The 25,122-nt window shown below is 41.8% G+C and overlaps 1 protein-coding gene across 6 annotated transcripts in view; it reads left to right on the top strand.

Moving 5' to 3' along the window:
* Positions 1–14,976: 14,976 nt before the first annotated feature.
* Positions 14,977–25,122, top strand: part of HTR2C (5-hydroxytryptamine receptor 2C) — a 228,745-nt gene continuing 218,599 nt past the window's right edge. For 5 of the 6 annotated variants that reach the window (XM_035325240.1, XM_035325237.1, XM_035325239.1 and 2 more), the window contains exon 1: positions 14,986–15,879. The gene's annotated coding sequence lies outside the window, so the exon portion shown is untranslated. Of the gene's footprint in view, positions 15,880–25,122 lie in introns of all 6 variants that reach the window. The other variant, XM_035325242.1, reaches the window with a different exon arrangement.

Below are 25,122 nucleotides of genomic sequence, written 5' to 3'. Positions count from 1 at the left end.
GAAAAACAGAGGTGTACTGTGGTAGGGAGCAGCTCTCTGAGCAGTTTCTTCTGACCTGAATATTGTGTGACTCTGTAGCAAGCAAGGCTGATTTAGTACCACCTCTCCTCTCTCTTCTTTTTGCCCAGTAAAGCAAACCACATTTTCCTGTTGTTCCTGATAAATTATATAACATATTTTACTTTTTCAGCTATTTATTTTTCTTTCCTCTGAACTCTTTTCTGTTGGTCCTGTCTCTTCTTGATGTTTGGGTGGTCTAGTAGCCTTTTTTGAGCAGAGCAGAAGGAAATGATTGCTTTTTGTGTCTCAGTTCTGTAAACCTGGCTTCTCTGTACATCTGGGCATGATGCGTTTTTTCAAGCAATAGTGTAATACCAATTTTGATGTTCTCATGTCTTATGTTCACAGTATAAAATACAAGTTTAAGAAACAGCAGTATGCAAAAACGACTAAGTCTAGATACCAACAGGTGTTTGCTGTATATCTCAAACTTCCTCCTGGGTATATTTGTAAAGAGATTTCTGAAGCAGAGTGTTTCCAGTCAGAATATTTAAAACAAATCAAACATCTTAATAAAGAAATATTGGGATATGTGGGCTTGCATGCATGCATGTGCACACAGTATTTTGTGGACGGTTCATGTCTCATTTAGTGCTGTATTAGTTTTCATGGAATATCCACTTGTTTGGCAGTTGTCAGATAAATAAGGAATTAAATTAATCTGCAGTGGATGAAATATTCCAGTGCTGGTGTCAAATATTTTATTATATTCAGAGTGCATTTAAAGATCAGTAGAAGACTTCAGGCATTTGCCAATCAAATGAACTTGAGAGAGTACCACTGCTTTCCTTTCCTCCGTGGAGGATAGGGATAAACAAAGGCAGGCAAATTACCACTTCTTTGTGAAAACTACATTTATATTGCTATTCAGAGCTTTGTGTCTGCGGGGGGAGGTGGTACAAAATAATTATTTTCGTCAGGGTGTTTGTTGCAGGAAGACAGATAAAGAACAGCAATGAAAGAAGTGCTCTCAGTCTTCAAGGCAATGCGTGATATTTGAGTACTGTAAGCCTATTAGTTTGTAATTTAATACTAGAATCAGTAACTTTGTGATGTTGTTTTTTAATTTGCCTTTTGTGTTGATTTAGGGTATATCGATGCTGTATATGTTGATAGTTAGACTTAGAAACATAGACTCATTTAGGTTGGGAAAGACCTTTAAGATCATCAAATCCAACTATCCACTTAACACTGCAAGTCCACCACTAAGCCTTGCTCTGAAGTGCCACATCCCTTAAACGCCTTCAGGAATTGTGACTCCACTAGCTCCCTCAGCAGCCCATTCCAATGCCTAACTACCCCTAACATGAAGAAATTCTTCCTGATATCCAATCTAAACCTGCCCTGGTGCAACTTGAGGTCATGGCCTCATGTCTTATCACTTGAAATCTGAGAAAAGAGATGGATGCCCTCCTGGCTGCAACCTTTCAGGTCATTGTGGAGAGTGATGAGGTCCATCCTCAGCCTTATTTTTCTCCAGACTAAATAGTCCCAGTTCTCTCAGCTACTCCTCACATGGCTTGTTTTCTAGTCCCCTCACCAGCTTTGTTGCTCTTCTCTATTATCACTTGAGCAACTCAATAACCTTCTTGTAGTCAGGGGCCAAAAACTGACCTCAGTACTCCACATTTTCTGAGAAGGATGTGTATTTCTACAGGTCACAGCTCAGTACTAGTTTTTCTGTAAGAAGCTCTTTGGGTGTTTTACTGTGAAGGATATTCTCTACCTCTTAAATGCTTTTTGGCTATTTCTATCTCTCTTTCATGTTCAATTCTTTTAAAATGTTGGACTTCCCAATAGGTGTGCAGCATTCCAATAGTAGTTTGTGAATGTGATGTAGGAGCTAAAAGCAAATGTGCTCCTGGGCTTCCTTTTGAAATTTTCTTTCTTCCTTGTGAAAGAAACTTACTGCAGTTTGTGCAGTGTAAGGCTGCTAGTGCTTTGGAAGCCTTTTCCCTGGTGTCCAGATAGACTCCAACTGTCTGTGAGAGAGCAAGCATACAGTGCCAAACAGATCTGCCCGGTGGGTGGTGCTAATGATTTCAGTGTGGTCGCATTTTTGCACATGATTTGAAAAAGAAAGTGAGGTGGGGAAAAAGAAAACTTTCAGTCTTGGCTGAAAGTATTTCTGGAAACTCTGGTAGTTGGAAATTCTCAAGAATTCTGCGACAGCTTTAGCACAGGTGTGTGCCTCTTAAGTATTTAAAAGAGAAAAACCTTTCAAAATACTTTAAGCTGATTTTTTGTTGCAAAAGACAAACATTTTTTTCCCAAATGTAATTGTATTTTTCTATTAATTTCATATTGTATTGTCTGAGTAATAAAGTTGTTAAGTATTGACTGATTCCCTGCTCTCCCTCTGCTCTCAGTATGTCTACAAAGGGATTCCCGGAGGAGCATCTGACAGGCTTTAAACAATCTGCCATGACAGCGTGGAGGAAAAAGTATCGTCTAGCTTGCTAATCTCTTAGCTCTTGTGTTTTCAAGATGGTTTTACTGAATTTATCAGTGTGCCCTAGTTCCTGTTTCCCTTCATAACCATTCTGCTCATTTCAATTTTTGACAGGGTTTGGTACCTCATGGTTGGATGGTCTGACTTATAAACCCTGGGACATCTTGTTCCCTGGACAATATACCTACAAAGAGGTCCCTGCCAGTTTCACAGAGCCATCCATGTGTATAATTCATATTCGTTATTATGGGTGGCTGATATTTTTCATGTTCTTATTCTCCTCCTCAACACAAATCTGACCACCTTTACTTGGACGGTTGTCTGCTTTACTTGAAGGAACTGAATATTTGTCCTTTGTGCATCTCTCCTTTGTATTACCTTCCCCTTCAATTGATTCATAACATAGGTGGAGACCAAGGTACTACAAGGGACACGCCATACAGAAAGAATGCAACAACTTCATCATACTATTTTTACCTGTCCCCTGTCTAATATCTTGATATAAATGCAGACATTAGATGGGATCATTGCAAATGGAAGCATTTATACTTTGCAAAAAGTAGCAGCATCTTAGTGGAAATAATTATCTTCCAAACAGTTGTAGTGATAATCGTGTTATTATAATGAGTGCAGTTCTCTTGGAGTTATGTTTAGCAACAGACTTTTTTTTTTTTCTCCACCTTCCTAGATTCAGCTGATCCATATTGTTCTTTCTTATAGGGTTTAATTTGGGAGTGTGGGGGTGGAATCCATATTTCGATGTTCTACAAATTATACTGTCAACTTCCCCGTGTGTGCTTGTGGAAGATCACAAGGTCAGAACAGATAGATTGCAAAAGATTGAGGGATTGTTTTCACCCTGGGAAAACATCTTTCTGGACATGATATCTATCTTGCCAGGCTGATGTTTGATTTAAACAAACAAACAAACATCATCAACAACAACAAAAAAACAGTTTGATGGTGAACTGTTTGAACTGCAACATTACTGGTATGCTACAGCTTTCTTCCAGTGTCTTAACTCTTTTTTTTTTTTTTTTCTTTTTTTAATTATTTTTTGGTAGATGGCTTGGAAAAAAAGTCTGTACTGGCTTTAATTAGTAAAAGCCATAGGCAGACAAAAAGCACTTTTCTATTGTTCGTTAGTTTATGACAAAATGCACAAAATTTGTAGTAAACTTGTGAAATAAAATATACTGCATGTTGGTTTATTAGCATTATTATTTTCTAGCAAATTGTGCTGTGTGGTCTTTATAATAGCAAGCCATAGAAGAAGGAATGAGCCTAGGAAAAAAGGAGTTCTAAACATTAAAGCTGGGAGTATTAGATACATCATTGTGTAGGTTTTAGAAAAACTAATGGTTTGAAGGAAGAATGACTGAACAATATGTTTTTCATGGTCAGCTGATCTCCATTCCATTTATTAAATGCATTTTACTTTGTGCTTCATTTGACAGTAGATTTCAGTACATCGGATTAGGCAGTTGACTGGGTGCAGAGTAAACCTCTGCAGTCCAAGGCAAGCACTATATAAGATCTAAAAAGTCTATTTAACCATTTCCATTAGCATCTATAAAGTGTTGTGATAAGATCAAGGTGCATAAGACAGTGTATGCTAGTCTATGCAGCCAGCTGGTTGATAGCGTTGTTGGAGCTGGGGGGGCTGACAAAAGATATTCTTAGGTCAGCCGGAGGTGCTCCTTTTAAAAACTTGGTTCTGTTTTTGCTTTCTGAACTTTGCATATTAAGAGTTTTTTTTTTTCTGTTTAGTCTCTTCCCAAGGGTTGGATTATTATTATTATTATTATTATTATTATTATTATTTTTTGCCAGATGATTTCAATGAAACAACTGAACTAATTAAAAACATGAGAAGCAATGGACAGCATTTCCAGAACTATTTTCTTTGTTTTTATTCATCTGTGGTAACAAACAAGCAGAGTCTTGAAACGTGGTCAGAAGAGAGTAATCATCCAGGGCATTTTTTGATAGACTCAAAGGGAAACAAAACAAAACAAAACAAAAACATGCCTATATGAAATTTGGGGGTTTAGTAATGTTTGAGAATCTGTATTGAAAACACCATCACATCAGCTTTGAGTGGAGATTTGGAAAAAAATTGGTAGCGGAGAAAGTATAGTAATATGAATGTAGCATGAGTTTTTATGGCAGATTGAATAGGGGGAACATTTAAGAATGATACTGAAAAGGAAGCACAAAAACTGCTTGAATGAATCCTACTCATTTGGAAAATAAAGTGTGGAAAAAGATGGTATAGGGTGGGATATGATAGAGGAGTATAAAATCATATGGGGAGGATGGGTATGGATGGGTGGCTTGCTCTCTCAGGTAGTGCTGGTCTGAGAACACATCAATGAAGCTATCAAGTGCCAGGTTTAGTGTAATCAAACAGAAGGATCCTAGTACAATGGACAAACAGCCTGGAGAGCCCCTGCCAAAGAATGTCATAAGCACAGATGTTTACATTGAATCAAGATCCAATGAAGTTTATGAAATACATAGAAATGATACCAGGTTTAGAAAGCTGCTGGCTTGAAAACATTTGAATATCTGTACAGTATTCCTGGGATGCATCTGTTTCCACAGCCCTATGCTTTTTTTTTTGTCCTATATACAAGTAATTAAGTGGATGCTCTCTGGGTTATGTTGTATTTGAGTACTTGTGGTGACTGGGGAAAAAGAAAAATTCTGTGGAAGAATGAAGTAATGAGTAAAGAGTGCTCTCTAAGGGAATGATGAAGGTGTGGTGGCCTACCAGATCTGTCTTGTGCAAGGCAGATGGCTCACACCTAGAGAACTTCTTGCACTGAACAGTGCAAAATCATGCATCAGAATGAGGTTCCTGTCTTGGCCAGCTGAATGGGTTGAAGTCTTAGAGAACAGGAAGTAGCCAGAACATGACTGTTCTACAAGAACAGTGGCAACATGCTTGGGTAGAAATTGTCGTCTCAGGCATTTTGTACAGCCTCCCAGCTGGGTTATTGAGAAAGGTAAGCATTCTTTCTTTGTCTTTTTTGACTACATAGTCCTAAACCTTCTTTTTTTTTCCCAAATGGCTCATTTCAGCCCAAGTTGCTTGGGCAAAGTGGTCTCCTTGTCACTGTACTAAACCCAACACCCTTTGAAGCTTAACAGGGTTTTGTGTTTTCTGCTTTGCTGCTGCTGCACATGAAAATCCCTTTAACACAATGGAGTCCATCACACTGGGTCCTGCAGCTTCACGTTGGTGTTTCTTTGCCTTGAGGACTGATGCTGTTTGTTACAGATTCCCTCACGTCCTGCCTGTCTCTGCAACATTGCAGCACAGGTTTCCTTTGTTTACTGCCTGCTGGCACCTGGAAAGCAATTATCTGTTTCTGTCCTCTGAGTGCCCACAAACCCCATGCTTTCCTGCCTCCCACGGTTGACTGCTTTTGAAAAGAGTGCTGTACCCATCAACAGGTGTTAACAGCATCTGCTATCAACATGGCATCACCCTCGCAGCCGAGCAGCATCCTGCCAAGGAGCTGGCACTCTCTTCACTATGCATACTCCCCATCTGCATGCAGATTCACTTGACACCTCTTGCCCTAGTGGAACTGGCACGTGTCTCAGTGCGGGCCCAAAGCCACCCAAGCATATGGGCTCAGGCTGCTCCAAGTGTGTACAGCAGTGATGGTACTTCTGTAAAACAGGAACAAGCTTCTCACACAGGAGAGGTAGTGCAGCCTTTGGGCCTGGGATGTTCTTAAATACACATGGGCTGAATTATACTCCGATCTATGTTTCTGGCTTTTTTTGGTATTACTCAGTGCTATGGAAAAGATCTACATGAACTCTTTTTCTCATCTCTGCGGAAAGTCTAATCTTCAAAACTGTTTTTTATATTTGGTTATCTTGGTTATAATTTTTGGTTATAGCAAAAACTGCTAATAACATATGTACAGAGGAGCCTGCTTCTGGTAGGCAATATACTGAACTGAGGGTTTGATGGTTGATGCCCTTCCTCATGTTTCTTTTGTGTCTCTTTGTTGTGTCGCATCTTCCATAACTGCAAAAAGCTATGGAGACATATGTTTTAACCCTTGTTTTCTACAAATCCAAGCAAATTCTGCCCATCACTCTCCTCTTGCCTATAGTTTTCTGAATACATTCTTATATGACCCTAGATCTCCAGCTTGGTTTTAAAGCAGAAGTGCTTGAACTTATTTTTGACTGGGGTTGCAGTGTGAGTTTGGCTAGGCTTGGGATGTTCTCTGGATGCCCATACTCTAACGCTTATGTGACTCCAGTTCAGTCTGAAATACCATATCTGTAAGAACATCTGTCACCTGACACGGAAAAAATAGTGAAACGATCCTTCTGATGAAAAAGCCTATGGACTTTATTGATTTATTCTTTTTCTTATTCTTCTGTGTATGTCCCAGACAACATGGTCTGGCCCATAGTACCAGACATTTGAATGGCAGAAAAGCTTTCTCTGAAAGTATCCCCCCTGTGACATTGGAAAACATGCCCTGAATGATTTATCCTTTGCTTACTCACATTTGGATGCTCAGCAAGAATCCGTTCCTTTGGAACGACTACGCACAGCACACAGAATATCTGTGGCACAGGGCCAGCCCTCAGGAATGTTTCCTTCCTTGCTGAAGTATTGCTTTAAAGGCAATTACCAGTAGTGCTACCCCTGGTGAGCTCTGCTAAAAGGGAAGCTGTGCTGTTAGACGTAGCAGCAACTCCTCCTGGATTTCTGTAGGTAAGTGCACGGCATACCTCAATCATCAGGTCTTCTCCAAGCACCTTTTCATTTTGTCTGCTGTCAAGATTACTGTATAATGATTGGCTCTGTGCTAAATTTAGCAGGAAAAAAATGGTAATCAGAAAACTAGGTGTGCTGCAGTAGTATTTTTGTCTGCTTTTCTTTCCTTTGGAATTAGTATTCCAGGAATCTGGGTGTAGTGGTTGTATGGCTTTGTTACTGTGAAGAAACTTTTATGGGAAATATTGATCCAGCTGGGACCAGCAGTGCTTGCAAGGAACAAGTCATTAGGTAGTGGTTGCAAGGAGTGGTCTGAGCACTTGTATGGCCCAGGCAATTCCAGATGAGCCAGTTGGATTTCTGCACTGACCTTTGAAATTGTACTTGTATTAAATATCCATCTGGGTTTTGACAGCATGATAAATCCAGAGGGCTCTAATGGACTTTTAAAATACATGTGATGCATAACAAAGTGTTGCCTTCTCCTGGTTATTTGTAAAATGTTTTGCATGCTTAGTAAATGTACCCTTAAGAGATTAGCTGAAGGCCATATTTTTTCCCATGGGAGTTTGTGGAGGAATTAAATGGAAGCATTAGTCTGAATTGCAAAAAAAATAACCAGTTGATCAAACTGAACAAAAATGACCATACTTATCCTGAATGATTCACCAGTGCTAGCATAAGCATTCAATGTGCTAGGTGGAGCTAGTATGACATTTTTAAAGCAGCAATAGAGAAACCCAGTGCCTGTGTAAAAGGACAATGTGTGTATATATTTTAGATCATTCGCTACTAAAATTAATGATAGGTTTCACCCCACCTGCCAAAGCTTCTTAGTCATTTTCCTTCTAGTCCAACGTCAGATAAAAACCTTTTTAGTGCTCTTGGGTTAATACATTCAGGCTGAGCAATTGCAATGCACCAGTGAGTGTCCTGCACAGGAATGGGAGACAAAGTCTGCTTCTCTGGCTAGCTGGAAAGTGCTGGATTGACAGCCCAGCCTGTGGCTGGAGCAGCAGCTGTGGCATCCCTGCAGCCCAGTGCAGGGCGCTTGAATGTGTGAAGAGCAGAGATCAGGACATGATGTGCCAGGGAAATGTGCTGACCACTGGGCTCCTCTGCAATGTTTACCCCCCTCTCGCTCTGTTAGCCAGTAGCTAGGAGAGCATGAATGGGAAGGAGAGGACAGTGGGGCCTCCCAGAGCATCCTGGGTGCAGAAGGGGACAGTGTCCTGCTCCCCAAGCTCCAGGAGAGCCCTTGGGTGCACACAGGTGCTTTAAACTCCCAGGAAAAAAGGAGCATGTAGGGCTGTCCCCAGACCTCCAAGCTAGCAGAAGGCTGAGGCAAAGCTTGCTGAGCCATGGCAAAGCAAGGTTTTGACAGCTGTTGTACAAGAAACTGTCTGCCCAGACCCAGGAGGCATAGAAGGAGCAGGTCTTCCTTCAGTGCAATGGTTTGTGATATGTCAGCTGTGATATCGTGCTCCTCTCCTGCTTCTTCCCCTGGGATTTTTGGACCCTGTTGAAGAATTTGGGTTTAAACAACAGACTCCCTTCTGCTCTGTCTCCACCAGGTGCTGCCTGTAGCATGGGCTCGTGCTGCAGCTGAGAAGCAGGGGGCACCCCCAGCATGCAGGTTCTTTGCTTAGTTTTGTGTGAAGAAAAGGCCCATTGCTTTCACAGTCAGCTGTTTTCTGCTTTTGATCTTGGTTCAGTTTTCAGAAGTTCCTCCATGCCAAAGTGTGAGACCCTAAGTATGGTCAGGTCTCAGAAGGGGTATCGAGGGTGGTGGATCCCCAGGGAAAGGATGCTGCATCTGGGAGCAACGGGGCGGGGGACAGCTGAGGGGTCACAAGGACAGCAGGGCAGTGGAGGGCTGGAGATTGTGCTGTGGGTGCATGTCACAGGTGATCTCTAGTGGGTAGCAGAGGAAATTGGAGGAGTGAAAGCATTTGTATCTTCTGGAGGACCACAGACCTTATTCACAAGGTTTGCCTGGGCAGTTTTTCATGTTTATGGAGTCAGTGATGTTGCAGGCAGACACCAAGAGGGTCTGAGGCATCCGCCTTTTCCAAATTACCTCCCAGATACATGTGAAATTGTTGGGACTGTTTTAGAGGATTGGTTATGATCTTAAATGAATAGCCCAAAGTAATTCATCGTGTTGGCACCAGAACCAGGAGCAGAACCCACGTTTCCCAGCTTTCTGCTAGCAATAAGCATTACTTTCCTGTTTGCTCAGTGGGAGAGACAAGGGCCCTGGAGCAGGGAAGTCAAGAGATCTAAAAGTAGCATGTTCTTCCTACGATTTATCAACCGTTCACAGCACATATGGCCAGAAAGGAAGTTTTAAATAATTTAGTCTCACTCCTTTATAATGCAGCTCAATTTAACTTAGTTACAGAATCATAGAATGGCTTGCATTGGAAGGGACCTTAAAGACCATCAGGATCCAACCCCCCGTGCCAAGAACAGGGGCACCTTTCATTAGGCCAGGTTGCTCAAAGCCTCATCCACCTTGTCCTTGAACACTTCCAGGGATAGGGTATTCACAACTTCTCTTGGCAGCTTGTTCCAATGCCTCACCACTGTCATTGTGAAGTTCTTTTTCCTTATATCTAATCTAAATCTACCATCTTTCAGTTTAAAGCTGGTAGAACTATTTCTTGTGGTGCTCCAGCCCTCTGATTATCCTCATTGCCCTCCTTTGGACTCACTCCAACAGGTCCATGTTGTTATGCTGAGGACCCCAGAGCTGCACGTAGCACTCCAGGTGGAGTCTCACGAGAGCAAAGCTGAGGGGGACAATCACTTCCCTCAACCTGCTGGCCACAATACTTTTGGTGCAGACCAGGGTATGGCTGGCTTTCTGGAATGCAAACGCACAAATGGAGGATCTACTGCTTGCAGTTTGAAGTTTGTGCCAGTGTTTAAGCATTCTTGCTGCACCTACCTGTTATGAGAGTTCATCTTTCAATTCTTGAAAGATGGGTTTTGTGTTCCCACACTTAGCCACAGCCTTGTTTCCATTTGGTACGTTTGCTTTTTTGCCTTTTTCTCCCCTCTTCAGTTTCTAGTTGTTACATTTGCTCTGTCACTGAGCCAGGAAGAATCGCTAGTCAGAACAGTGCCCACTGACAATAATGCCTTTTCTTTAATATCTTCATTTTGAGATGCATTGATTTGTACATGTATGCACCATAGTTGATTACAGGGTTCACCCCAGAAGTCTCTGAATGCACAGGGCATTCACCATACAGGTGACTGATTTATTCTTGTGCTCCTCTTTTAATGTTACATTTTTCAAATAAAATTTTAATTTATGAGAAGTGATTCCTCAAAAGAACATCCCAAAAGGGTGCCCTCAAAAATGTGTAACCAGCAAGCTTGTTCAAGACAACTGTGGGGAGTTTCTAATCCCCAGGTTATCTAAACATGATTTTTAAGTTTGTGCCAACATATTAATTGAATTCTGCAAACCTTTCTCATAGTGCAAATACTTCCATTTCCAAATCAGAGGTATGATGTGGGCTGTGAAATTTTAATTTCACAATATAATGAGATATTTTCAAATAAAACATAAATACTAATTTTAAAATTTCAATGTTATTTCTATTTTTTTAGAAACATACTTATATCTACTTGTAAAACAGTCCAGATCAGGCAGGTGATTTTTTTTTTTTAATTAATTAATTTATTTTTGTCTTGACAATATAATGTTTGAAAGGGCATTTTTTTCTCTGATGCCCCCAGTGTTTTTTATTATTATTTATTTATTTATTTACCTCCTAGGGGACATAAGGGAAACTCCCATTCTCATCTACATGAATTTCCTTGGCTAACCCTTGCAGGCTGGTCCTCTGATATTTCCCAGTGAGGTGCTCAAGCCTGGAGATGTGGTTTGGATTTTAATGCATTTTATGAAGTTCTACAATTTCCCCAAAGTAGATAAACTTCAGAATTGTCAGCTTACCATGCTAATGTGTGTGCAACTGTTAAAAACTTTATATTCTTTAATTCTGTTCTTAGCTTTATTGGGAGCTTGGTTTCCAGAAAGCTGTACACTAAAGCTCCGTACCATTATTTCTCAGCCTGTGCACTTTTATCCTGCTGTGGCACCTGAATGTCTCCCCAGGCCTCTCTTCTTCTGCCTGAAATCTCCTTGTTACCATCCCAGTGGTTTCTGAATTGTAGAGATCTAGGAAGCCATGGCAAGTGCTCAGGAGCTAGCTATTTGTAGGGATGATGAGAACAGCTGAAAGTGGTACAAAATATCTGGGATCAGCTCTGTTAAACGTCCTGGGGATGAATAAGTGCAGGGAATGCTGCAGTGAAAGGCCTTGGTATATCCCAGAATCTCCTTACTTTATTTGTAGCTACGAGCTTGTAGGAGTGCAGAATTAGGCCTTACTCTTTACAGTTTCTGGGCATGTATGTGAAGCATCCTTCTAAGAGGTGTTTAGCTCTGTGGCATCATCTCAACTTTTGGCAAGTATTTTCCTACAACTCATGGTCTGCATAGGAACTACTCACTACACTGAGTACAACTCTCACTGCATGTACAACTCTCACTGCATGTTTGCAAAGTGGATGCAACACTCAGGAGAGATAGTCTTACTGCCTGCTGCTCATGTAGGACATCCTGGTTCACTGCAGTGCTTCTCTCACTTTTGCTATGTGCAGGACTTCAGGTGCTTGCCCGTGGCAGCCTAAGTGGTTGCCCCACAAAGTCATTTCAGTGCATGAAATGCACAAGTGTGGAATTTCAGCCACTCCCATCACCCTCTAGCAATGTGAAATGATTTTATTGAAGTTGATTTTCAGTACAGAAGTCCTTTCCTCCCATTTCTAAGGATTATCTTACACATCACCTGAAGTATGTGCTGACAGCAGCTGTATGAATCAATTACTTACAAGCACAAACCTGTTAACAAAATAATTATGATCACGTAAGTTGGTAACAGAAGATTCCCTAAAGAAAAAAAAAAAGAAGACAATTTCCTTAGAAGATAGATTAGCTTTCATGTGAGCATAGGCGGAGGCCAATTATAAAGGGAGGTCAGATATTAACATCAGGAGTAGGATATGTTAATTTTGTGACATGAAGATTGGGGCCAACATTCTATGATTTTTGAGCAGACATGATTGTGGTGTTTTGCAGGACCCATACAAGTGATTTACTGGGTACAACCTCATCTTGACAGGCCCCCATCTGTCTCTGGTCCCTACCTTTTCTTTTCCAAACTACCCATTTAATTTAGTATTATTTCTTATGTAGTGCTGCAAGGTCAACATGCTGCCTGCCCAGCTGCTCTTGAATGTGCCTGCTGTATCATGAATAGCTTGCTTGTTTTGTGTGCTAAGCATGTTGTTCAACATGGACATCCATAGCCTGAGAGGTCTGAGTTTTCAGAAAGTTTTACAGTATGCATTGTTACCTATATGGTATCAGAGAGGAGAATAGATTAGAATGTGTTTCTAGAAGTTTTGAATAGCTGTGTTTATGTTTCTGACTTCAAGGTTCTCTTTTATAAACCTCTGTAATTGTGGTTGTGCTTCTTTAGGTTTACATTTATTTTTAATTCTTTAAAGCCTTCAGGAAGGGTTGTTTTACACTTTCTTTTTTTCCTCTTTCTTTGAAGAGCTGTGTATCCTAACTGGAATATATATATATGGTTAAATATACAGTTTAGTACAATTATAATGTGAATTCCAGACCTTGCTTCACACCCTAACATAATTTTTAATGGAAAAAAAAAAAAAAGAAAGTTTCTTATTGCCCTGAATCAAAGAGATACCGTACTCACTGCAGCTAGGTATGGCCCATTTCTACCTTTACACATGTGCATAATTGTCAGTGACACATCTTGTAGCTGACAGTAAGATGTGACCCTACCATTCTGGGTTTTTTATGTCAAATCACTCCATTGCATGCAATGGAATAACTCAAATCAGCATTTGATCTTGTGAAAGTAATAAGCAGTCCTTTCCACTGAATTTAATTCTGATTGATCAGTTGGGTCTCACACTTTAAAAAAAAAAATGCTTGTACATAGGATATTTCTATTCAGTATGCTGCAAGGGACTGCTATACTTCAGGATAGATACTTGTAATGATGTGATGGTAGTCACTGTGCTGTGTTTGCATACTAATCAGATTGGTTCATGAAGCATTATACTTGAGAAACCCTCAGCTATGCTCTGTAGAACAAATTTGATCTTTGATACGCAGGGGAAAATCTTTAAGAGTATAAAGCCTTAAGTGTCTCTGCTAGTGTTTTGATTACTACTTACACATGTTTTGTAGGTCTGATGTCAAAGAGACTTGCTTCTCTTTAAGACACTTGGTGCTTAATAAAGAAAAATTTGAACTAATTCCCTGTGGTATTTTTGTGCAAAGCTGCATGGCCTGGAAGTGGTGATATTTGTGTTGAACTTGTCTCATCAAGTGATTGTGTTTTAATAGACCTTCTGTACTAGCACTTCAGGAAAGCAGATATTTATTATGTTGTGATGTGTATTTCTATCAGGTAACTTTTCACTGACTGTGTACCAAAGGTAGAAAGTCTGTGCCTTTTTCTATAGGGCTGTTTTTCAGAAAAGCCTGAAGTTGAACTATGTTTAGCATTTCAGTTGCTTTACCATAGTAATTGTCTTGTCATTACTAAGACTAATGTCCATGCTGCTAATAGTTTCCTTCATGATAACAGAGGAAAGTAGGAGATGAGTTTATTTTGGTGCCTCCACTGGACTTAGAGAATCAAAGGTATTAATGTGACCCTGTGTGACTCAAAGCAGTTTAAGCAAGGTCCAGGGCTTCAACTGACTCCATCCTGCTAAGGAAAGTATACCGTGTGTGGCAACGACCACTGCTAGTAGACATTTATAAGAGGGTGAATTCCCTGCTTAATAGATTTACAAAGGGTGTTCAAATGCTAGCTATTTTGAGGGCGGAGAAGGGAAATGCTTTATGTGGGTTGGAGCTAATGTCTCGTTGGATGATATAGTGAAGGACCAAACAGAATATCCAAAGGCATTCAGAATAGGGCATCAGGAGAAGCGAAGAGAATGTGAAGCTTTGGGCTGGTGCACACCCCTGCTGCCGTGCTAGGGGAGGGAGGTGACTGGCACCAGAGGCTGCAGCCAGGCTGAGACCAGCTGAACTCCTCACAACTTGAGCCTGAGCTGCATGTTAAGCTGTTGCAGATCGTGGCTCAGAGAAGAATTATGTTCTGTGTAACATCAGGGTGCAAAACTGCACCTACTGGTGCTGTAGTCCTGGTCGGTATCTCTGGGGGGAGCAGCACTGCTAATCTGGTCCTGCTGCCAAGCCAAACTGAGGGGCACAATGCCACTGAGGTGTGCCAGGCTCTCCTTGCCTAGTGGGGTGCAAGCAGGACAGTGGCTGGGGCTATGTGGGATGTAGTGTCCACCTGGGATGCTGCCAGAGGGATGGGGGCAGGCATCCAGGCTGGGTGACGGGGACTTGATTGGATCCTGGGACGGAGATGCGGAAGGCCTCGTTCCTGGATCCTGATGAGAGATCTCTCTTGCCAGCTGCCTCTTCCCCTCCTGGCTGCCGGGGCACTCTCCTTCCCCCGACCCATCGGGGCTCCTGCCGGGCTTCTCAGCTCCCTGCAGACGTGAGATGCTGGGCTGGAGCTGCGGGCGTTTGCATCTCCAACAGGCGCATGTGAGCAATGTGCCTTTAAGACTAGCAGGAGAGCAATAGTATCCCCCTCCCTCCTGTTAATTGTAGCATGTTTTTCAGCCATGCTTTCCAGTCACATTCGCAGCTTGTGAGAGGGAGCAGTGCCGAAGCTCGCCGGCTGAGTGCTGTCCGTGCCGGCTGGGCAGCGCGTGCCTGCCCGCAGCGTGGGCGCCCGCAGGTCCTGGGCAGCCCCTGGGGCCACAAGGCTTGGTGCCGGGAGCGGGAGCCCCGTATTGCCTGAGTCCCAGTGACACTGCTGGGCTCTCCACATCACCTGCATTCCTCACCTCATCGCCTGCTTGGCCTCCAGCCGCCGGTCCAGCTTGCTGGCTGTGATACCCCAGTGGGCCCTCCCCTGGGCTCCCGTGGGAGCTCTAGCAGCATTTTGCTGGAGCCGGGGGACCTGCAGCAGTCGACGCAGCAGGAGCTGTGCGGTGCCTGGTTGGGGATGCTGTGGGCTGCCAGGGGAATGCCTGCCTCCCAAAGTGACTGCAACTAACTCGAGGTTGGGACTACTTCTCGGAGGATGTCCTGTGTGTCTTCACTCTCTCCCCTCTGGCCTCACCGCAGAATATTTGGAGTTATTTGCTTGCCCCTGCTGATGGGGTACAGAGTCACAGGCCTCCAGAGGGTTAAGAGCATCTGCCTTTATGCCAAGTATTCAAGCAGGAAATAATCTGCAGAGATACATGTGCAGCAATTCAACTGCTGATGCTCTCCCAGGCTGCTGCTGCTGCAGTTCGGTGTGTGTGAGAAGCCGCGCTGCTCGAAGAAGATGCTATCCTGGTCTGTCCGAAGTGCTGGGCATGGGAGCGGAACCCCAGCTCCTGGAGCTGGGGTAAATATCTCCACCCAAGAGGAATTATGTTGACCTGCAGGCTCTGTTGGCTGGCTGAGGTAGGAGCTGCTCCCCGTGCAATATGCTGTGATCTTTTGGGCTACAGTCCTCTCCTCATCCTGGGCTATGCGATCAAAAAGATTTCAGTGGAAAACGGGTTTAGTTTGCAGCCTAAAGTCAGGCAGAAGTGCATGTATGTGTGTTTTTTTGTGTGTGTGGCAGGAGGGAGAGGGGAGGGGATATCTCAGGGATACCTTTTGTGCCTGGCACTAAAGTTGTTGCACTTAATTGGATCAAACTTGCCTTGGTGTCTGTGAAATGCACCTGGGAGCTTTTGTTTCTTCCCAGCGTGACCTTTTGAAAGGGCTGGCAGCAGTACATGGGGTTATGTTTTCATTCAGAAGCAGAGATACAGTGCACTCTACAGGTCCTTTCATTCTGCTCTGGTGGATGTGGGAAGGACAGAGGACACCCACACAAAGTGCTGCTGACAGGGAGGTGGTGTTTTCTGGAGGAGTGAAATTATGCCAAGAGGGAGAAAAGAGGTGCCCTTCTCAGAGGAAGAGGGATCCTAAAGGTTGATCTTGGTATTTGGAAGCAGAGAAAGAAATTCATTTTAGGAGCTGTCTGTGGATTATTCTGTTCTGTGCTTTGTTTTCCCAGCTCTGTGGAGAGGAGTTCTGTTCATCTATTCTAACTGCTTTACTACCTGCAGTCTTTAGTTGAATTATTTTTTTCCCCACCAATACCTAGGGGAGTAAAAATGCTAATGCCATCAAATTTCAGCATACGGTTTCCTTAGGCTTGTTTAGGATGGTGCTTGAGAAGCCTCTAGCAAGACCAGCAGTAGTTAATGTTGTGCCTTTCTCACCAGCAGAGCATGAGTTTTTGGCTTGTCTTGAGATTTCCAGTGGGAGCTTTACTCTGTAAAGATTGAGTTGAAAGGGAACTTTTCAAACGTATTCTGTTGGAAAAAGCAGGGTGTTGGGCACTGGGTACCGATTTGATACCAGTTCTCATGACTAACCTACACGTGTACATTTGCATGTTGGCTTCTGAGCACATGAGCACAGATCCTGCCAATGGAACCTGCCTGTGCAGAATAGGTAGGCACTGCCCAGATTCTGTGCCTGCATCACACGGAGTGTTGTATGCGTTTCTGGCATTGCCAGTCTATTGAAATAGCACAGCCAACAGTGCTGCTGCTGTGCAACTGTTCCAGAACTGTTTCTGTGGCCTCGTAGCAGAACAAATGCGTTATTCATAACTTCACTCTTTGGGGAAAAAGAGTAAGACTGTCTTCTTCAAAAGTGACTTAAAAGGTTTGTAGTGTTTTCTTATAATCGAGGCTTCCAGGCTGGCGTGTGTTGCTACCCCTGAGCAGATTGGTCAGAGCGTTTATTATTGCCTCCTGAACTTCCCAGAACTGTTGTGCCATGCTTGAGTCAGCATTGACCTATCTCACAGGGAAGACTAGTAAAAAATCCCCCTCTTTAACAGTAAATTAGGGCCAAAATTGGGGCAGGAAAGAACTTTTTTTTTTTTTTCTTTTTTTTTTTTTTCCCCAAAAACAGGACATTTGTGACGCCTCCTTTGGGATCCCATAGAGAAGACCTCTGCTGCTAAGAACTCTGTGTTGGAGATAGAGGAGCAGGAGTGGGTCTGGTGCGTTTGCTTCTGCATATGACTTGAGAAGCCCCAACCCCTGTGGGGGACGGAGGCTGTCGTGGTGCCTGGGGAGCAGCTGCTCTGCTCTGTCCTGTGAAAGAGAATCCTTGTTACCCAAGCAGGGGGCCAAGTTGGGTAGCAGCACTCCATAGCAACACACGTCTCTCACAAAGGGGAGAAAAATCTCCTGGTTTCTCCCAGAGGTGAAAATATGAATATATGAACATGTGGAATCTCAGCAGTGTAGTCCTGGTATAAGGTCATCTGACTAGCTTCTTTATAAAAATGCATTTATAAAACATGGTGAGCATTAAATGACCAAATTACCTGTGCAGGAAACACTAGATAGAAAACATCTATGGTAGTCATCCCATTTACTGCTACTTGTACCTAGGCGGAATAGTGATTAGAACTGGCTGAATTAAAGCAAAACATTTCTCACAAACATGCTTTCAAAATTATCTGCTTGGTGGACAGCAGCTGTCTTGGCTATCTTTGTTCCCCTGTTTCAGTAAGTATTTTTTTCATAAAGCACTGTGTCTAAAACAGCTAAGTGTTGGAGCCTATTCATGTGCAATATGATCTGAATGTACTTATGGGAATATGTGCCTTATAGCTGTACTCCCATCCAATCAGGAAATAAAAACACAACATTTGACCTACTGATTATTTCTAAACAGCTTTTCTTGGTCAGTAATGGTTTTGCATTAAACTCTAATTATGTGGAAGTCAAGAGCCGTTTGCTGGAGTTAATAATGGTAATTTTTTAAGTTGCAATTTATTAAATGAGGGGTGATCAACACTGAGTGTCACAGGAGCTGTACTGCGATATCTTCCTTGGTCCAAGAGTCACAAAGGTGCATGGCTTGGAGAGCAAGGCAGGAAGCTCAGCATGGCCTGTGGGCGGGGGCTGCCAACATCTCTCACCATTGTTCCACTGCAAGATAGGGCCAAGTTTGGGTCCAGTGGTGACCTGGAATCAGCAGTGCTGGGATCCACATGGCTTTTGCGTCATCTGAAGCAAGTGCCCAGCCTCGTCCAGCAGCTCTTATGACTGCTGAGGTGCACTTGTACAGCTTGCCAGTAGCGTTTCTTCATCATTCACAGGTGGTGCAGAGAAGTGCAAAAGGAATAGAATGAATCTTCCCGAACTGTTTTCTAGGGAGTGATGTCCCTGGATTTTATGGGGAGATAAATGAAGGTCAGTAATTAGGTGCCTACAGTCTTTCAGCAGCCATTTCATTTTTGTGCTTTGGATGCTCCTTATAAATCGGCTACAGGTGTTCGAAGCCTGTGGTCCAGAAACTGTTGAGTCAGAGATAAAACTGTGCCTTTTTGACAGTGACTGGAGTGTCTTTAAGAGATTATCCTGCTGCAGCTGAAATTTAACTGGCTTTGTACCTCTTACAAAATGCGTTCACAGTAGGTGGTGGCATCAGCCTCCTTTTAGTGAATGCAGATATTTATATTATGCAAAAGGTTTTCTCACTTTACTGTATTCAGAAGATGACTGGAAATACAGTTCTTGTTAGATAAAAAATTGAGTCTGACTTCAGAGGTGAATTCAAAGAGCAATTTATATTTAATATATATAGCAGCAAATAGGAACAAAGCTGCTTAAAGATTACTTTCGTGATGAATCATTATATGGCTCTCACCAGTATGAAAAGCAATAAAAGTCAAAAAGGAGTGCTAGGATTTAATCACTTAGAAAATGCATGGAAAGGGACCTGTATTGGAGAAAGAGTTTTTCATCGCATCAAAGTAGAAGTGCTTTGAGATGAAACAGTATTAAGTGACTTTTCACCTGAAGATGAGAGGCAGTTGCTACCTATTGTGTATTGTTCCAGAAGGTTATTTTCTTTGGCTGTTAGTTACTCTTATTATTGAAAACATTTTAAAAAGCATGACTGATTTCCATTCCCCATCCCTGTTTCAGGGCAGATGCTGTCATATTATTTATTTATTTATTTATTTATTTTGAATATTATCAGTGTTACTGCTAATCCTAATTAAATGTTGTAACTTCTAAAAATCAGATTAATTTGGGCCATCAGGCCAATGCAAATGCTGTAATAATTGGAGATTGTAAAATGTTCAAGGGACCGTAATTTTACTACAGAGCTGCAATGGCACGTGTCCAAGGATCGTGCTACCTTTGTTCAGATGACACGGATTGTAATGTGTGCACTTATGCGTAATGCAGCACGAATAGAAATGATATGTTGCTCAGCTGTTGAATTGCACACACTATCCGTAAGTCAACAAACATTAGAGAAATGACATCACCTCTCCCATCAGTGAAAAACTCTCTTCTTGTTATAAATATTGTATGAATTCTATGGTTTCTGCACAAGAGCCAAGTAGGCAGATGGTGCTGTAAGTTGCTGTGCACCAAAACCCGCAGTTCACTCGTGAGCTTTGTGGTAGTGGACCCTCAGCTCACCCACAATGTTTCACCCTAGGGCTGCAGTCCATGAATTCAGCTTGCACAGAGGCTACTTCAGCTCATTTGATCTCCAGCCAGGAAACGCACCTTCCTCAACGCTTCAGTCTCTAGGAGTGGGACAGATGTTGCTAGGTTCTGATATCCTGGTTCCTTTAAATTCTGTTTTGGTGTTTTAGTCTTTTGCAACAGATACTAGGTAGCAAATAATTAATTTCAGTTCCAACTTGAGCAGTGACAACGTTGGTCTTCCCACTTCATCCCAGATGAATTTCTGAGGCAGAGACATCATGGAAGATCTCACTGGTCATTATGGATGTAATTACCTGGCACTGAAAGACAGAAAGGGATTAAACTGACACTGCAAACATTTACATTGAAGTTTGTTGTTTAGATTTTCCTCACAGCTGAGTTAAAAAGCACTCTGTGGGAGCAATTACCACTGCTTGTTTTTGAAGTCTGGGGTAAGAGAAGATGAATCACAGGCTAGAAATGCCCCATCCTTGCTATTTGTGCAGTCAGAGTCTGCAGAGTTGGCCAGGATTGGGGTGGCTGCAGCACTGGGTGGGATGAACCCCACCAGCAGCAACAGTTAAATCCTAACCCCAGAAAATGCTCAGGTCCACCTCGGCTGCTCCAGGCTCCTTGGAAGGGGTCTGGAGGAAATTAGAGGTGATGTAGCTGAAATAAGGAATTCCAAAGTGTTTTTATTTTCATGCAAAGACTTGCAACATTTTACCATGAATGCCTTGTTACTTTCTTTTTCATTATCTGTAACATTTAAGAAACTCTGGGCAGATATTTAAGATTTTATAATAGCTATTGCTTACAAAGGAGAAAAAATAAGATTGCAGAAGCATATAAATTATCTACAGTTTAATGTATATAGTGGCTTGCAGACAGTTATTGTGGACATTGTTATCTGAAAGACTGTAATTTTAATGGTTTTAATGGGGACTATTGTAGGTCTACTAAAACTCTTGCGGTTATTGTTTAATTTTAATACGGGTCCTATTTGGAAAAGACTGTATTCTTTTTATTTTTATGATACGCAGTATCATGTGCTTGGCTTGTGATAGTCAAAGCAGAGTTGAATGCTGGAATGAATGCAAATATATCTGTTTCAAAGATTACTCTTGCCTTAATAACGCACCTATTTTAATTGCTGCCTTCTTTGTTTTCTAAAATCATGCAAAAATATAAAATCCAGTGTAAGTACATAAGTCTGAGAAGCGTATCATGGGTATGGTAAATACTGTCTAACATTCCTAGGCTTTGTAAGACCTTAAATGATTGTTAGGATCATGTAGTTTGACCTCCCAATAACACCAGGTGTAGAAAACTTTATCCAACAATTTCTCCTTGCCTTTCAGAAGCATATTGAGCCTTGTTTAAAGAACACAGATAGCTGGGACTCATATGTGTCCTGAGGGTAGTTGCTTTGGTGAGTAATTATTTTCAATGCTTAAAAAAAAAAAAAAAAAAAAAATCCAATCTGAGTTTATTTCCTTGCTCCATATGTTGAATCTTCTGCCTTTGTCTACTTAATTAAGGAGCCTGCTACTAATAGAAATCATTTTACATGATGTGGGAAAATCATTGTTCAGCCTTCTTTTCACTAAAGCAATTATTTTATTTAAACTCTTTCCACACAATCTGTTTTCAGACCCTTAAATGGTATGTGTTTCCCTCCCAGTTTTTCAGGGTTATTGAGACACGGACATCAGAGGTGGGCATTCTGGGACAGCAGAACATGATATTCTACTGACATTCCCACTGACTCCATATGCAGAAACCTTTCTAACCCTGGACAAAATTGCCTCTCTTCAAACATCCAACAGTGTTATTAGCTCCTGTAGCTACAGCATGACCCTGGGACCTCATGTGCTATTTATCTGCTGTGACTTCTTATATAATATTTGTCTGATTTCCAACATACAGTACATCCTTTTGTATGCCCCACCATGGCATTCTTTGACCCTAGATGAGCAGACTTGTATTTTGCCACATTAAAATGTCTGATATTTGGCAGGCCTGGGCTTATGATAAGAACTGAGTTGTTTGGCTGTTGCTGCCTGAGTCTGACCATATTTGAGCAAGTTCTCAGTTGCATTGGGCTGAGAAACTTGTCTCTGTAGGCCCAGTAAAAAGCACTTCCATTCGCTGATGGCTTCTCATTAAAACTATATCTTATTGATTATCAGTGATTTTTAAAGTGTTCTGTAATAATTTCATGTAATGATGTTCTTATTGTCAGCATTCAGTGTGTCACTAAGGCATTTGCAAAGGACAGGTTTGTAATGCTGGCAAAGCTGCTGCATTTTTTCCCCATCCTGCTTTATTAAGTGGATTAAAAATTCTTTCAGGATTATCCAATAGGGCTGGCTGGGATTCCCATCATATGCAGACACAAGGTTCTGACACAGCCTGAGGCTGCAACCATCTCTACTTCTTTCCACATCCTGATGGACTTTGGATGATGTTTTCCAGGAGAGATTTAACAGATTTCTGTTGCTGCTGAGGTATTCATAAAATAACCAAAGGCAAAGATAAAGTAAATTACGTATTTTGTTTGAACATTGTTATGTTTCCCTATACTTTTTGTCAGTGTTGGGTTTCCTGCTGGCACTTAAGGAAAGAAAAGAAAGTAATGAAATTATGAGTTCAGTCATCTAGCAATTGCTCTGTGATTTTGATCTGGGGCTCGTGTCAAGTCTATAATTACCTGAATAACCATCCTGACTGCCTACAATTGCTGGACTAATATATTCCTTTGGGGTCCATCATAAACTCTCCTGTTCAGATCCTCATCTGGCATTGCTGGCCTCTAGCTCTTTTCCTGGGCTTGAACATCTTTTTGCATTGCTGCTCCCTTGAGGGACTTCCCTTCCAGCAGGAAAATGGAGTAAAATCTTTCCTCCTCCAATCACTGTGAAAGGCTGGCATGCTGCTTTCTATTTTCTGTATGCTCAGTGTTCACCCTGCTATTTCTTACCCATTTAGCACCCCTTGTCCTTATCTTTGGGTCTCTGTATCACTCCACTTTGATTACTTTTCCCCCACTTTTTGCCATCTTCATTTTTTTTATTTCTTGAACAGTCCAGTTATTTCCTTGACATAACAATTACTGACAGTCTGGTATCCTGTCTCCAACAGCAGCAAATAGCAGATGCTTAGAGAAGAATATAAGAAACAGGGTGAGAATATAATAACCCTAATATATCCTGCCAGCAATGATCAGTATCACGTATGCCTGACTGTGTTGTGAATGTGTTTAAGCAGAGCCCAGTGGGGGATATAATGCCTAAAACCATGTGGGTGAGAAAAGGATAATTTTACAAGATGGTAAATTTTCTTGCATAGCTGCTGTTCTCCAAAAGCGCTGCCCTCTCCTTGCATTGCTTTGCTTTCCTTACCACAGAAAGCTACAGCAGTGCTGTGCTTCTTTCTGAGCATGCCCCGGGGTTCATCTGCAGGGCTCCTTGCACCTGATTGAATAGGAGTTTGTGTTTCTCTCCCTTGGAGGTTTTTTAGGGTGATGATTGCAGTGTGACAAGATAAAGGGAGAAGTACTTGCTTGGTTATGAGCCTTTATGTGATTGCACTGTCTGACAATTTTCTCCAGCTTTCAATCTTCGGCTAGCTGTAACACAAGCTGATGTAGCTGGAAGTGTGATATTGAGAAAGATTTTTGTGGAAAAATCATGGCCACATAAGGGAGGGAGAGATTTTTAAATGCTTCCCCTTCCTATGGAGAGATCACAGGTCTGTCATGCTTGTTCCATGGGCGAGTGAGTGAGCACCGCTGTAAGCCCTGGGGAAACAGGTGTGGGCCAAGTGTGTGCTCACAGGCATAGAAAAGATGGTGTGCTGCTGGTATCACTGGAAATTCATCAGTTGCTGGATGAATTGCTATAAAGCAAGAAAAAGTGCAGTAACAGTGCTGGGAAATATTTTGAATGGTGTTTCTTAGGGTAAATAGGAAAGAGGTTGCATGTTTTTTATCATATGGTTGGTTTTTGTGAGGTGGTTTTTAGCTGTTTTATTTTTACTCTTTGGTCAGCATTGTACTGGGGATATTGCAGAGTAGCAATCTTCTTAGTCATATAACTTTCTCATTGCAACAACGTGATGTTAATGTGTACATCTATATTTCTGGCTAATGAAGAGGCAGAAGATAAGTGGATGTAATAAAATATATATAAAAAAATCTCTTGCACTCTTCTAGTTTAAAAACAACAAAAAAATCATACAAAACAGTATTTTTACTCAGCAAGGCAAGGTAGGTATATGAGGAAAAAGAACATATACAGAGATGGATTTCAAGCCCACTGTAGTCCATAGGTACTTTCTGTTGAGCTTGTGGATTTCAAGTTGTTGTACTCCAAAACATTTTTAAAAGTATTTTAACACCCCAAAGAGCAGAGAGATGCATATGAAGAACCTTCTCAGTGGAAATTAACTCCTAATCTTTTTTTGTTTTTGTTTTTGTTTTGTTTTGTTTTGTTTTGTTTTTTAAACTCAGGTCTGCATCTCTACCCATCCACATGCCTGAGGCAGTCTTGCTCACTGTGCTCAACCTGGTTGGCATCTTAGAGGTGTAAAAGACAAGCGAGTCCCCTTATTGGATTAATGCTGGGACATGAGCCTCTGGTTGCTGGTGGTTGATGGCTGCTTTCTTGCAGGTTGGAGCAGGGCTTTGTGTACAGAGGAAGTCTGTGCGCGTTAGCCAGGATGTCGGCTTAGCTAAGGTGTGACAGTGAGGTATAGTAGTGACATAATAGGAGGATGTGGATTTGGGGTGTGTGTATTTCTGCATCTTTGTGGTTACTTTCAGGTACATTTTTTGATTTCCAGATTATCTTTTTTTCTGAAAACTTCTCCAATCTTTATTTAAGTCTGAAATAAAGTCTGAACCTGTGAAGCAAGTAGAAGAATCTATTTTAATTTTTTAAAATGCTAGGTTTGAAGTTGCATTTAAAAATCTCCATTAGCAAGTCGAATATATTATCTAAGGCACTATGCAGCTAAACCAGAAGAGTGATGTTGCAGGAATTAGATCTCTATTAGTTCTTCACTTGTGTGCTTTCTCTGTTACCATCAGTACTCCAGCAGCGAACGTATCACAGTTTGATTTATTCTTAGCTGATGGTCGGATTTACAGATATACATTATTTATTTATTTATT

Source organism: Oxyura jamaicensis, chromosome 4 (assembly GCF_011077185.1).
Source record: "Oxyura jamaicensis isolate SHBP4307 breed ruddy duck chromosome 4, BPBGC_Ojam_1.0, whole genome shotgun sequence".
Taxonomy (NCBI): Eukaryota; Metazoa; Chordata; class Aves; order Anseriformes; family Anatidae; genus Oxyura; species Oxyura jamaicensis.
Note: the sequence above shows the minus strand (reverse complement) of the source record. Positions and strands in the feature narration are given on the sequence as shown.